At 50.9% G+C, this 14789-nt stretch overlaps 1 pseudogene; it reads left to right on the top strand.

Annotated features, from left to right (window-relative positions):
* Positions 1-8465: 8465 nt before the first annotated feature.
* LOC142834651 (proteasome subunit beta type-3 pseudogene) lies at positions 8466-9212 on the top strand (annotated as a pseudogene).
* The last annotated feature ends 5577 nt before the right edge of the window (positions 9213-14789 follow it).

Raw genomic sequence — 14789 nt, forward strand, 5'->3', positions numbered from 1 at the left:
CCCACCAAGCCTTGTTTAGAGACAGGTGCTGGGTGGGTGGCCAGGCTCGCTCATCAGCAAGCACGCACTTCCCTGCCCCTGGGCCAGAGGTACACAGAACAAACCTTGTCCTCTCACAAAGTCAAAATTGTGACATCAAGTTTGCCCTCAAATATTTGTGCTGGAGAAGGCCATGCTGCTAATGGGTCTCCTGGGATAATAAGGAAGCTGTGGTGGATTATAAACCTTTAGCTTGCTGTCCAAGCAGACATTTTGTCTGGAGTTCATGCCCTTTCATAGGTTCCTGAAGTGCCTACACCAGTCTTGGTCAAAGGGCTGGCTTTAAGGCCTGGTATGATAAGCACCAGGCCTTCAGGAAGTCTGACAAGCTAGCTACTGTGTGGAGACACTCTAGAACGAAACAGTTCTCGGGGAAGGACAGAGGTGCCTGGCTGAGTGACCCGCCGAACACAGCCACCAGAGTAGCAACTGGTGTGGCAGAGGAATCCTTCCTGCCCACCCCCAGGATCCTGAGGAAGAATACATGAACGTCGTGGCAAGCTTCACAAGGTGGAAGCCGTCTATTACACAGCCATCGACAAAGGGAACAAAGGCATGCACACAACATACATACCATAGCGTGGGAAAATACAAAGAAAGCATACACAGTGAATAAATCAAGCCTGTGCCTGTAGAGCAACCAGAATAGAAGCCATTTTAAAAGTATGGACTGGGGAGGCAGAGGCAGGAGGATCTCTGTGAGTTCAAGGCCTGGTCTGCAAACAAGTTCCAGGACAGTCAGGGCAGTTACACAGAGAAACCCTGTCTTGAAAAACCAAAAACAAAGCATGACGGTTCCTGTATGTAGTTGAAGCAGTTGAGGCAGGAGGATTATAGTGAGTTCAAGGATGCATAGGTCACATAAGAAGACCCTGACTCAGGCTTGGGGGGACACAAAAAAAAATTATAAAAAGTATTGTCTGGGGCAGACTTGACGGTTCATTGGGTAAACTGTTTGCCATGAGGGCCTGTCCACCTGAGTTCAGTCTCTGGAAGACAGAGGGAGAAAACCACCTCTACAAAGTTAACTTCTAATCTCCTCATGTGTGTCACAGCCTGTCCTTACACATTCCATAATAATAAAGTATAAGCTTTTGTTTATTTATTTTTAGTTTTATGTATGTACTCCTGGCTGGCCTAGAACTTCCTATGTAGACCAGGCTGGCCTTGAACTCACAGAGATGATTCACCTGCCACGTGCCACCACACACAGCATAAATCTTTTTAAGAACATAAAGTTAATATGCTCGACAGGTTACTTCTTGTGACATTCGTTTTTGTTTTGGGGACAGGCTCTCTTTCCGTTCAGGCTGGCCTGAGTAAGCTGTGGGGGACCTGGGATTCCCAATCTTTCTGCTGCTTCCAGCTCCGAGCGCTGCGGTTTCTGCATTTCCACTGCATCAGCTCCATTGGGCTCTCTTAGGTACAGATTTTCAGAGAGCTGTGAGTGAGCCCAGCGACACTGCTGTTTCAGCGCTGGGGGCAGATCAGCACAGAGAGAGAGCTTGATTTCAGGATGCTCTTCAGCGACAGCGTGAGTTCCAGATCCGCCTGGGCCACGTAGGACCCTGTCTCACCAGAACTAATCAACACAGGTGTCAGGGTGTCGTTTTGTAAAACTCGGGTATGAATGGGGTCTGAGGGTGCGCGCCTGTAATGCCAGCACTCAGAAAGTAGAGGCAATGAGGGTGTGCACCTGTAATGCCAGCACTCAGGAAGTAGAGGCAGGAAGGTCAGGGTCAGGAGGTGGAGACCAGTGTGAACTACGTGAGACTCTGTCTCCAAAAAAAAAAAAAAAATTGTTCAATGTGACTCCTGTTCTCAGAATTTCTAGTCCTTGGGAAGTGCAGTGCCAGGCGGCTCAAGGCAGAAGCTGACAGTTTCCAGAGGAGAGAGTTTTGAATGGACATTGTAGAGCTGGCTGGAAGTAGAGTGACTTCCAAAGGACCATGACATCATCTTTCTATAGACTGGTGCTTGGAGGTGAGAAAAAAAATTATATCCCCAAACAAAAGGAGTGTGTGTGTGTGTGTGTGTGTGTGTGTGTGTGAGAGAGAGAGAGAGAGAGAGAGAGAGAGAGAGAGAGAGAGAGAGAGAGAGAGAATGTTAGTCCAGCCTCAGGGAGAAAAGCATTATGTCATTACATATAAGAATATATAATAATAACAACAAAAGAAAACTGCCATCAGAGCCTCTGTGACTGGGTTCCATTCCAGCTCTGGAGCCTCTCTGGGACTCTGGGGGCAAGTTCTGTACTCTCTTAGCTCAGCTCCAGACTAAACCACACTGTGGTTGTCTCTGGCAAATCGGGGACAATGAGATGTGCAGAGCTGGTATGCCTAAGGCCGACAGAGCTTTGTGGGTTGAAGTACACACGATGTAAAGCCTAGGCAAAATTAAGAAAATTACAGTGTGGGTATGACTGTACAGGAGGGCATGGCATCTTCGAAAGACTTGAAAGAAGAAAATAAACAACTATCTTGCCAACACGAGCTATTTTAAGAACATATACCATAGTGGCATACTGCATGTATGCCAACACTTGTGAGGCCGAGGCAGGAAGATCTCTTGTTCAAGACCAGTCTGGGCGACATAGCAAGACCATGTCTCAAAACCAGCAAGACTAAAACCAAAACATCAACAACACCAAATAGAACAAAAACTTTATCTCTATTATTCCAAATTCTCTGCTAGCTCCACCTCATGCTCATATGTTTTAAAACTCCTGTAAAACCGCTGGACACGGGATGGAACGGGACAGATGGACTAGGAACACGTTGATCACACTGCGTATTTCAGTTAGCAATGTTGCTTCTGGTTCCTGAGACGAAGGAATAACTGCACGTGCCACTGTTCCAGAATGTGTTGACCCCGGGCCTGCGCTAATCACTCCGGAGTCCTTACACAGCCATTTAGTTCCAGAGCTAGCTGTCTGAAACGGGGCAGTGGTATTCCTGAGAACAGAGCCCCGGGCCTCTGCAGAGAGCTCCGGAGCCAGGATCTTGTTTAATGTACTTATTTAGGGCAAAGAGCATTGCGTTTGCGACACTTCTGGCTTCCTTTACAGATGAGGCGCTGAGTCATGACTGTGAGTTATTCCTGTAATGAGCTTTCTAGATTTCCCAAGGCTCCTTTTATATCTCAGATTTCCTTACTGAAGACGTGAGCACTGTGAGGAAACTGGTCTATCGCAACGGGTACGGAGACCCCAGCAGGGGCAGGTGGGGCTGCCGCAGAACGGAACCGTGAAACAGACCTGCCCTTCCTCTTCGCCCAGCACTGCTCACAAAATGGGAAGGTGGCCCAGCTCCTCCCCTGGGAAAGGCGTGTCCGGCTGCACGGTGGGGTCATTTGTCTTCCAGGCTGGCCCCATCAGCGGCTCTCTGAGTCCTAATTGGAACTCTCTGTCCCTGCTGCTCTGTGGCCAGGCCCCCATGACCTCAATTAGGAAAGGCGCTCTTCCTTTCTCGGGCTGGCCACGCAGTTTTGCTGCCAGATCTCTGCTTTGCAGGCAGAGGCAGGGGCGAGGGAGGGAGCGAGGCCCGGTTGCCCACAACAGTCTCATTGGACATCAGAGGGTGTGGTCTGGACAAGAGCTCACAGTTCGGGGTCAAGGGATAGCTGATGCTCTCGTGAGTGACAAGGGACAAAAAAAATTCTTTGATGTTGGAATGCAGATTGCCTGGGTGACCTTTGTAAATCTGTATTCAGAGGACCCCACCCCCCAGGGCCCTACAAAATAAGGGCCGTTGCAGAATCACGTCTTGGGGAGGACGATAGAACAGATTGCTCAGTGGTTGTCTCCTGACCTCCGTACCTGCTGGTGGTGAGGCCTTGTGGCTTTTCTGCATCTCAGTTCAGTAGTTTTTAGACAGGGTGAGGTACCTGTCCCGTGGTGAGCTCCCTGTGCAGCCACTGGGCTGGGGACACAGTTTGGTGGTAGAGGGCTTGTCTAACATCAGTGAGACTCTTGGTTTGATCTCCAGCACTGTCAACAACAACTCCTAACACTCCCAGTAGGACACTGGGAGAGCTGTGAAATCTTTTCCTCAGTTCTACGCAGGGAACAACAGCAGCTTGTCCCTTTATTATCCAACAGCAGTACCTATCTCATCCCTGCCTAGACAAAGGCCTTGGCCCAGCTGGATGGCCCAAAGGACACAGACCTTCCGTATCTGTGGTCTCTGTCCTAGAATGGCGGTCCATCCAAATTCAACCGAGTTTCCCTGGCGTGGGCAGGAATGGGAGAGAGAAGGCTGCCTAGGGTTTCAGGTACCACACAAACAGGCAGGATACTGGCAGCTCCCTATCAGGTCAGCGATGCCATTCAGAACGACTTAGGAAAATTCTGAGAGAGGTCTCCAGTGAGTAAGTGGTCGATACACAGGGGTCATGGAGGCTGCAGGAGAAAGTGCATTTGCTAGGGAGCCCCACCTTTTACAGCCCTTGGCCAGAGGTTCAGAAGTGCCACTCAGAAGATAAATGTTAGGGCTGGGGATGAAGCTCGGTTGGCAGAGTCCTTGCCTAGCATGCACGAAGCCCTGGGTTTGATTCCCAGCACTGCACCACAAGGACAGACACTCCAGGGGTAGGGAGAATCAGTTCAAGAACTGTCTCAGAAAGGCACACGCGCGCGCTCGCGTGCACACACACACACACACACACACACATTCAATCAATGTTAAGAGGAAGGGGGGAGCGCAAAGGAAGCTCAAGAGGGGGGTACTGAGACCGTACAGCTCTGTGCCGGGCCTCCTAGACAGTGGTCAGCCTAGAACCTCAAGCAGAGGCCCCAGCTCCCAGCTCCTTCCCATGCCCTGAATCAGAACCACGCGGGGAGTTAGTTAGAAGCTCCCCAGCTTCTGCTCTAGGTGGCAAAGTCCAGGCGCCTCTGAGTTCCAGTCCCCACCCTGACCCCAGGGCCGTACATTTATGCACCTGGGAAAGAAGCCACATCGGGGCCTGTCTGACTCACATTACGGTAACAGGATGCATTCTGTGGGACTCTGGATGAGGGGAAAGCAGGTGGGGACCAGTCTCTGAATGTTTCCTGTCTCACGATGGCTATCAGTGTCCATGTGCGTGTGCCACACAGGACAAACTGAAGAAGGAGGGGTGGCTTCACAGCCTGGGTGCTCAGGGAGGGTCCTGAGTGCCCTCCTGCCTACAGCCTGGCTCAGAGGAGGGCCACGCTGCCTCAGTCAAGGAGGCTCCACCCAAACAGGAATATGCTTGGCACACTGACACGTTTGAGCCAGGAGTTTGCTACGGGGTCTGCTTCTAGCATGCTTCGTGTACCCAGAACAAGGAAAGGGTCCTTCCAGTTCCCTCAGATCCACTCAGCTGGCCTCTTCTGGGCCTTGAAACCCCCAGACAAACGTGACATTGGGGTGATGTGAGAGGCGAGGGCTAGGGACAGTGGGGTGTGTGTGTGTGTGATCGCTAGTGTGCCAGACAGGAGTCAACCACTGCATGCCCAAGGGTGGATAGGCAGAGAGGGGTTGATAAAGATGGGGTCAGAGTATGGCAGAGGCTAACGCAGAACCCCAGACTCGTGGCAGACTACTGTAGCTTCCAACACCTGGAGACCTGAAACCAGTGACAACACAGGGTCGCTGAGAACTGTGTGCTGCCCTTTGTGACCTACAACTGCCCTTGGAAACCCCTCCTGCAGTTGGGGAAATAAACCACGGCCTCCCCCTCTTCTGCCTTCCCCACATAGGTAGCCCAATAGGATTCCTTTGGCTGCCCTCACAGGGAACAAAAGTCTCCGCTAGCTTGTGTTTAAGTGGTTTTTGTCTTTGAAGTTTAGAGATAACTCTAAAAATAATTGCATCTGAATGTCCTGAGAGCCAAAAATGATCATTCCCAAACACTCCACTTCTCGCTGACTCTGCCCACCCCTGTAATTTGGGGACTGGGTGGCTGTCCCCAGGCACATGCTCTCCTACCCTGATGTCACCCGAAAACCCGCACACAGCCAAACCCTCTGTGCAGGAAAGCCCCTGGAGTGGGCTCAGCGTGCGGCCTCTGAATCACGCATTCCACCTGCTGCAACTCAGAACTCCGGCAGCGTCCCTTCTTCGGGCCTCTTTGTAGAAAGAAACCCACTGAAGGAAAGCATCCGTGTTTACAAACTGCTTAAAGGCGAGGACAAACATTCTTCTCATTCCAAGTATGAAATGGGAAAAGGGAGTTTTGCTTTCACGAAACCAAATGCGCAGCTCCCAACTGAACCCACCAAAAAAGTGCAGTTTGCTTTGCAAGCAGACCGAGGAAACCAGGCTGAGGCTAGCCCACGTCCAGATCTGAGCTTTAGGGACCAGCCTCTTCCTGCCCTCGAGGAGTTAAAACATCTAAAAGAAAGTTACATTTAGTTACTATAGTGGCTCACACCTGTAATCCCAGCCGCTGGGGGCTGAGGCAAAAGGATTGCTGCAAGTTCAAGGCCAGCCTGGGCTACAGTGGGAGACCCTGTCTCAAAAACAAGCACCAGCAAAGAGCAAAAGATCAAAATTATTGGATACTTCCCAGTTTTATGATCTTAGACCGATTGTTTCATCAGGAGTGATGATGTTGTTGTTTGTTGTTTGTTTTAGGGCTTTGCTAGGATTAAACAAACCCATCACTAGAAAGCACTTATGCCACATGTAGCACTCCAAAAAAAAAAAATCATGTGTGTCACCTTATTTTCAGGTGAGGCCGGAGAGAGAAAGACACTTTCCCCGAGGAAACTGTAGCTTTGGAGACTAAGGCTGTGAGCCTTCCTCCTTGCCCAGGGACAGTCAGCTGTGGGGCAAGCGCCAGCTGAGGGAGCCGATTTCCTGATCTTTGTTCCCAGATGTCCCCAGCACTCTCTAAGTCCTTCCTCCCTCCTCCAAGTACCAAGCACCCGGACTGGTCTGCGGGCACGTGGTGAGGGAAAGTGGCTCTGGGGTGAGTCCAGCTGATCATAACTCTCCCAGGCTCCCAGCTCCTTCCTAGACATTTGCAGCCATTTCTGTGCTTGGGGCTCGGTGGCGGAGCATTTGCTTAGCATCCCCAAGGTCCCCCGTTTGAGCCCCAGGACTCGGTGACAGGGAGATCACAAAATCATAAGCTGCAAGTCCTTCCTAGATACTCCTCACTGCACTGTGATCCAGCTCGTGCTCCCCAGTGTTCAACAGAGAGGAACGGACTCTTGGAAGCCCTGAGCCGATTGGAACCCTTGTCTGGCCTGCGATGCCAGACGGCTGGGGAGCGAGGTCGGTTCTGATGAATCTGAATCTCTGAGCACAGCGGGCAGAGCAGACGGCTTTTCCCAGTTGGTTTCCGGGTTCTAGGGGAAAAAAAAAACTGGATCCCACTCCCATCGGTAAGATTAGACGGTCTCCTGGAAGAGGTGCGCCCCCTACAGGGCTCACATGAAGGAAGGGGAGGTGGCTCGCGTTGTAAACGCAGGGCAGTTGAGGACCCTCTGACGGGGAGATAAAAATAGAAATAAAGGCAGCTGTCTATAATCTCTGCTTTTGGGAGGCAGTGGAAGGAGGTCCAGAGCCTAAAGACATTTTCAGCTATTTAGGGAGTTTGAGGCTGGTTTGAGGCTATGTGAGGCTCCGTCTCAGGGAAAAAAGAAGAAATGGCCCACCCCAGCTGCAGAACGCCTGTGTGAAAAGTCACTCCGCAAGGAGGAAGCACAACCATGTCGAGGACCTAGCGCTGGCCGGGGCCACAGTAGACACGCAACAATGCTTGTCCAAATGCAAAATGCTGCACTCCTTCCACACTGGGGAGGGGAGGCGGAAAGAAGTCTTTCTCGGTGGTCAGTCTCGGTGGTCAGTCCTTGGTGGTCAGTCCTTGGAGCAGTGGTGCCTCAAGCTGATTTCGGAGATAACCACAGCGAAGCCCCACCTCTCCTTCTAGCCACACATTTGCATGAAGGACTGGAAGGTGGATGTGGGGGAGGAAAGGGGAAAACTCTTCACGTTGAGCCTGGGGGTGCGCGCCAAACTGGAATTTGCCCAGAGCAAGCCGAGAACGAGAAACATGCAGCCAGGATCTTTGTCCATACCTATTCTCATTTAATTTCACCACCAACTTTGTCAATGTCTTGTTTTTATATGCGGGGTAGGGAGTGAGATTGAACCCGGGCCCTGTGCATGCTGAGCTGGGGTTTTATAACCCAGGCACATCTCTGTTTCCCAACTTTGTGAGGTATGTCTTTAAGACTGATGAGGAAAGTGAGCCATACTGCTGCTGTGTAGAGACCATGTCTTGCTTTGTTGTCCAAGACGGTCCCAAATCCCTAGGTTCAAAGCAAACCTCGTACCTTAGTCTTCCAAGCACTTAGACTATAGGTGTGCACCCTTGAGCCCCAGTGGGAGTTCATTTGATTGCCCAGAATTACACAGCTCCCTAATAGGTGTAAGATTTCTCCCCGCAGAAAGCCAGAGCCGGTTTACAAGAATCGCAGTGGCGATCGGAGTCTTACTAAAGCGCAATCATGTCTACTATGTCCTATAACGGAGGGGCCGTCATGGCCATGAAGGGAAAGAACTGTGTGGCCATCGCCGCGGACAGGCGTTTCGGGATCCAGGCCCAGATGGTGACCACAGACTTCCAGAAGATCTTTCCCATGGATGACAGACTGTACATAGGCTTGGCCGGGCTGGCCACCGACGTCCAGACAGTTGCCTAGCGCCTCAAGTTCCGGCTGAACCTGTATGAGCTGAAGGAAGGTCGGCAGATCAAGCCCTACACCCTCATGAGCATGGTGGCCAACCTCTTGTATGAGAAACGGTTTGGTCCCTACTACACAGAGCCTGTCATTGCCGGGTTGGACCCGAAGACCTTTAAGCCCTTCATTTGCTCTCTAGACCTCATTGGCTGCCCTATGGTAACTGACGACTTTGTGGTCAGTGGTACCTGCTCCGAACAGATGTATGGGATGTGCGAGTCTCTCTGGGAGCCCAACATGGATCCAGAACACCTGTTTGAGACCATTTCCCAATCCATGCTGAATGCCGTGGACCGGGATGCTGTCTCGGGCATGGGCGTCATTGTCCACATCATCGAAAAGGACAAGATCACCACCAGGACACTGAAGGCCCGGATGGACTAACCCTGCGCCCTCGTCCTGGTTTCCTTTTGTTATTTTTCTTTTTAATAAAATTGCTTTTCTTTCAAAAAAAAAAGATTTCTCCCCGCTGAGGATTGTTCATGAGCTTCTGCAATTTGTGTGCGTCTTCTGGGTGAACAGATGCAGACGGCCTGGGGGCTGTGGCTCAAGGAATTGCGTGGGTCAATGTTTTCTTGGTGAATAAGCAGGGCCAGGACCCGTCACAAATGGGTCAAGGTATAGTCACTGGGTCCTTGTCCACAAAGTTAGTGGGGGTCCCAAGCCTTGGGTTCCAGAGTGGGTGGCTTTGCTTTCAGCCTTCCCAGTTGACAGCCCTAGAAAATTCCCTGCCTCTACCATGCGCCACACAGCTCTGTGTAATTTCCTTTGTGGGTCAGTCCTCCTCAGAGGGCTATGATGAGGCCATGACTCAAACTTTGGCCTGACATCCACAAGCCACCAGTTGCCTGGCTTCCAGCTGGCTCAGAGGATGTGAGGCAGGAGTGGATGCCCACTGACTCTCCTGCTCCACTTCCAGATACGGACAGACGTTCACTCTGGATCCGAAGCTTGTCAGGTTCTGGAGTGTGGCCTCAGCCCGTGTCCAACAAGACAGTCCTGGTCCTCTCTAGAGTCCAGCTTCAAGTTCCTCCAGCAAGCTGTTGGAGCTGGGCCCCATGTCTGCATTCCCAAGTAAGAACACTCTCCACTTTCCTGCCCATCCAAAAAGACCCACAGAGCAGCTTGCTGGTGCTTTTATTTTTTATTTCTTTACTTTATTTTATATTGGTTTTCTGAGACAAAGTTTCTCTATATAATAGCTCTGGCTGTCCTGGAATTCACTCTGTAGACCAAGCTGGCCTCAAACTCCTGGAGATGGAGATCCGCCTGCCTCTGCCTCTTGAATGCTTGGTTTAAAGGCATGCACCACCACCACCCGGCTTGCTGCTGCTTTTAATGATGCTTTGCTTAGGTGGAACTGTACACCATCCGGCGCTTACCTTGAGCTCATGTTAGAGAACCTGTCCAACACAGAGAGGCCCTACAACTCGGCAGCTAGCTGCCACCTTCAGAAACAAACTAGTGTCTCCCTGATTCTGAATTGACACTGCTCACTCAAGAGTCCCTTAGGGTGGGGAGGCACAGACCAGGAGCCAGTCATACTTCTGGGCAATTTGAAGTCACGTGCTGTGTGTCACCGAGGTCATGACTCAGCCCAGGCTCTTTAGTAAAGGGTGAAACTGCTGGGTAGGCACTTTTTAAAGGGCGGCTCAGGCGGGCGCTTCCCGACGGCAAGTGCGGTGGGGTTCCATAGCCCCCGCCCCTAGGAGTTTCATACCGGGTTTGGTGATGGAATGAACAACAGAGAAGATGCAGCAAGACTGGTTTAGACCAGCAGAGCTGACACCACTCCGTGCCATGCAGGAGAGCTGCGGTTCTGGGGTGGCTTCTGGGAGGGGCCTGGCTCGCAGAGGTGTGGGGCTGTCTGCCTCCTTCCAAGAGGGAAGAACTATTCCTGTAGCTAGGTCTTTTCTGGAATAATAAATAGCTGTGTCGGCTGAGGCCCTGGAAAGAGTTATTTGTATTATTGTGCCCCTTTAAAAAAAAAAGCGTGATGACAGCAAATATCCAGGTGAAGCCAGCATGACCAGGCAGGATGAAGGAGCAGCCATGCATGGACCTCGGTCAAGCTGCGCCCGGTCAGGCTGTCCATGGTCAAGCTGTGCTCAAAGACTGGGTGGAGGCCACTGCAGGCTTTGGGTTGTAGCACCTCCTCCCTCTTCCTTCCTTGGGCGCTCTGTTGGGCGGGGCACTATGGCTGGAATACCTGCTTGCCACCGGTCACAGAGAGCAGGAGCAGACCCCTCGGGCTCCAGTTGGCGTTGTATTTTTTTGTATTTTCCCTTTTCTTTCTCTTCTTAGTAAGTCACATTTCATAATGGTCAGCCTGGCGGATGGGAACCGGAACCAGAGAGGCTGTGGTACCTGGTAGACTCCCAGGGGAGCAGATGGCTTGGCAGCTAGGACTGGGTGAAGAACGGTCCCTTGGCCTACCCAGGTGGCAGACAGACCACCTCTCCAGGTTCTACCTGGGAGATATCAGAAGAGGGTGGAGACCAAGGGTTGGGTCTCTAAAGGGACAAGGGTGATAAAGACGTGAGCAGATGAATGGCCAGCACCACAGCTGAGCAGATTACTAAGCAAGTGGGCTGTGTCCCCAGGACAGGTGGTCCCTGCGCCCCCAGCTGGATGTCTTCTCCCCGTGGCGCCTCCCACCTAGCATTCACACCATATTCAATAAAAGCTCTTTAGTCAAAACAGCCTTCAGGGGCTGCTGTCTCTAAAAGGAAATCGGCACTACATTTTCCCACAAGAAATTCAAAGAATGGTGATTACTCAGAACTCCCACAGCACATTCTTGTGAACATTTGAGAAATTCCCAGTGCCTCCCATTGTCATCAGTCCGGGAAGCCAGGCGTGCACGGTCTCATAGACCGTAGCAACTGAGCTCATAGCAACCGCACAAACTATGATGGAACGTGTGGGCGCACGCGCGTGCGCGCGTGAGCCAGTGCGGGCGCACGTGCACGTGTTTGCACGTGTGTGGGTGTGTTACTTCGTTTGATAAGGAAAGGAAATGCAAATAAAGAAGTGATGGCTTCTGGTAATTTTGGGCCTGGAAACTGACGGTCCCTTTCCTCTCAGGGCCTTCCTCTTGAAGCTTTCTTCCGCTGATGCCGTTTTTCAGGACACTCGGAGACACGAAGCCACTTAGGTAATTAATTCTGTGAGACCTCCTACTTTGGGTATCAAATTAACTTCATACTCGGAGACTCTTGAATGATGAAGGGCCTTTTGGCCACTGGCCTAGTTCCAGGGCAAAGTGAAACTACTGTCATGAAAAAGACCCAGCGAGTCTTGGCAGAAACTGAAACTCCGCCAACTAAGTAAGGATAAAGGGCCCATTAAGCCCGCCCCTGGGGCTCCCTGGAGACAGACAGCTCACCTTGGTTTCCTCCAGACCAGGAAGGACGCCTCTGTGGGAGGCTGAAGAATGTTGCAGGTAGACTGTTTCAATTCCTAACGAATCCAAAAGTAAAATAGAAAGGGAGGATGGAGGGAAGAAGGAAACAGTTAGGTGGGGAGAATAGAAAAGGGAGGGACCCAGACCAGGCGCTGTTCCGTGTCTGGGATGCTCCATGTAGCTGGACCAGCCGGGCGTCCTATCCTAGCTCTCATGAAAACGCTAGGAGCTGCAAGTTCATAGGCCGGGCTGCACCGTGGATTCCAGGAGGTCTGGACTGGATGCAGTGAGACCAGCTCGAAAGATCAAAACACAAAACAGCAACAACAAAAACCTGGTGCCCACTGCTTAGATTGCTATCTCTCTCTCCCCTCCCTCCCCAGGGCCTGCTGCTAGGCAACTGCTCCACCACTGAGCTACATCCCAGCCTACTACTGGAACTGTGAAAGGTCTGAAGCAAAATAGGCTCTAATATACGCTGAATTTCAAAGACTTAGTACAAACAAAACAAGGAGTGTTGCTACTTGAGATCTTTTCTCAAAGATAAAATAAAATAAAAAGCAAAAACAAAAGCCAGAATGTAAAAATTAGTGAAAATAATTTTTTATCAATTATATAATTAAAAGTACATTTTGGAGTTTTTATTAGATAAGGTTAATTTTCCCTATTTTCGTTGTAAAAGTTTATTTTTTTATTTGTGTGTGAATATGTGTGCATGTGTGTGTGTGTGTGTGCGGGCACGCATGTGTGTACGTGTGCACACATATGCTAGTGCAAGCACAGGAGCCAAAAGAGGTCCTTGTGCCTTCTCCCATTTGTTGTATGCATATTCCATCGAGTTACGGTTCCTCTCTGAACCTGGAGCGCGGCTAGGCTGGAAGCCAGCAAGCCCAAGGGGTCTTCCCGTCTCCACCCCTCTAGAGCGGGAATGCCGGGAACACACCTGCCACCTGTACATGACTATACAGCAAGCGCTCTAAATCCCTGAGCCGCCCATCTCTCCAGCCCTCCTACCTAATTCTTAATTGTTTATTTTATTCTAGTCTCCCAGGTTTTTGAGACAAGGTCTCCTGTAGCTCTGGCTGTCCTTAAACTTATCACAATGTGTAGCCAAGGCTGGCCTTGAACTCCTGGTCCCCCTACCTCCACTCCCTGAGTGCGAGGGTTATCAGGTATGCCATCATGCCGGGTTTATTTTATTTACCTATTTCTCTTTTTTTTGGTTTTTCGAGACAGGGTTTCTCTGTGGCTTTGGAGCCTGTCCTGGAACTAGCTTGGTAGACCAGGCTGGTCTCGAACTCACAGAGATCCACCTGCCTCTGCCTCCCGAGTGCTGGGATTAAAGGCGTGCGCCACCACCGCCAGGCTTATTTACCTATTTCTTAAATATGGCTACTAATGCATTTACAACTCCTTCTTGTCTTTCCAAAACAGCAGTTCCCCGAGAAGTTGCTTCCTGGAAGCTGGTACAGCCAAGGTCCCAGCTCTTTCTACTTCCCAGCAAATGGCAGACATCTTCAGGACTGAGAGTAAACTGTCCCAAGAACAAGGCCTTGGCTCTCGGCTTCTCCAGAATATCTTCACATCTCACTGAGATAGTTTTTAAGGCAAGGAGCTTTTTCTTTTTTCTTTTTCTTCTCTCTTTCCTTCCTTTCTCTCCTTCTCCTTTTATGAGGCAGGGTCTCAGTATGTAGTTCAAAGTCAGCCTCCTGCATCAGCTTCCTCTCTGAAGGGTTACAGGTGTGCACCATCGAGTTTTCTGAGGCCAGAAGATCCCAGGTTCAAGATGTACTTTTGGCAGCCAAGCAAGATTGAGGACAATCTGGAGCAACAGGAAAGATCTTGTCTCAAAAATATTCGAGAGAGGAGCTATAGCTGGGAGCCCTTGCCTAACGTGCTCGACGCTCTGGATTCATCAGTCAGTCGGTGAAAATAAACCCCTGCACTTCAGGTGACGGTACAGAGGGGCCCTGTGCTGCTGGAAACGGCTGTAGGCAGCTATATGATAGCAGCAGATGGTTTAAGGGGAGTCATGAGAACGCCTTGGTAGGCCTCACAGAGGCCAGCTGAAATGTGAGTTCACTGTCTTTTTACTTGCTTTTAAGTGGGACCACTGAATACCCTAGCAACACGAACAGAGCATTTCTCCCAATAACATGCACTGAGCGCCCTCTGAAAGCTGGGGTTCGCTGGGTGACGAACCAGCTCTCTCCCATGGGATCCTGACCGGGTGTGGGACACTTTCCCGTAGCTGGCACTGTAGGACACTGCAAACTTGCTTCCTGGTTTTCCTCCAGCAGCTCCCATGCTCCTAGGCACGCTGCTTCTCTTCCCTTTCGTCCTTTCCGTTCTCATTCGCTTTTAAATTTTACTTTATTCTTTTGTGCGTGCAGGTGTTACGGCTGCATGGGTGTTTGTGCACCATGCGTGTGCTTGGTACTGGATGAAGGCAAAGGAGGGGGTTGGATCCCCTGGAACTGGAGTTACAGTGGCTGTGAGCCACCATGTGGGTGCTGACAATTGAACTCAGGACCTCTGGAAGAGCAGCCGGTGCTCCTAACCCCTGGGCCATCTCTCCAGCCGCTTTTTCATTTCTCTCTGTCTCTACCTCTCTTCCTTCCTTCCTTC

Source organism: Microtus pennsylvanicus, chromosome 14, assembly GCF_037038515.1.
Source record: "Microtus pennsylvanicus isolate mMicPen1 chromosome 14, mMicPen1.hap1, whole genome shotgun sequence".
NCBI classification, from domain to species: domain Eukaryota; kingdom Metazoa; phylum Chordata; class Mammalia; order Rodentia; family Cricetidae; genus Microtus; species Microtus pennsylvanicus.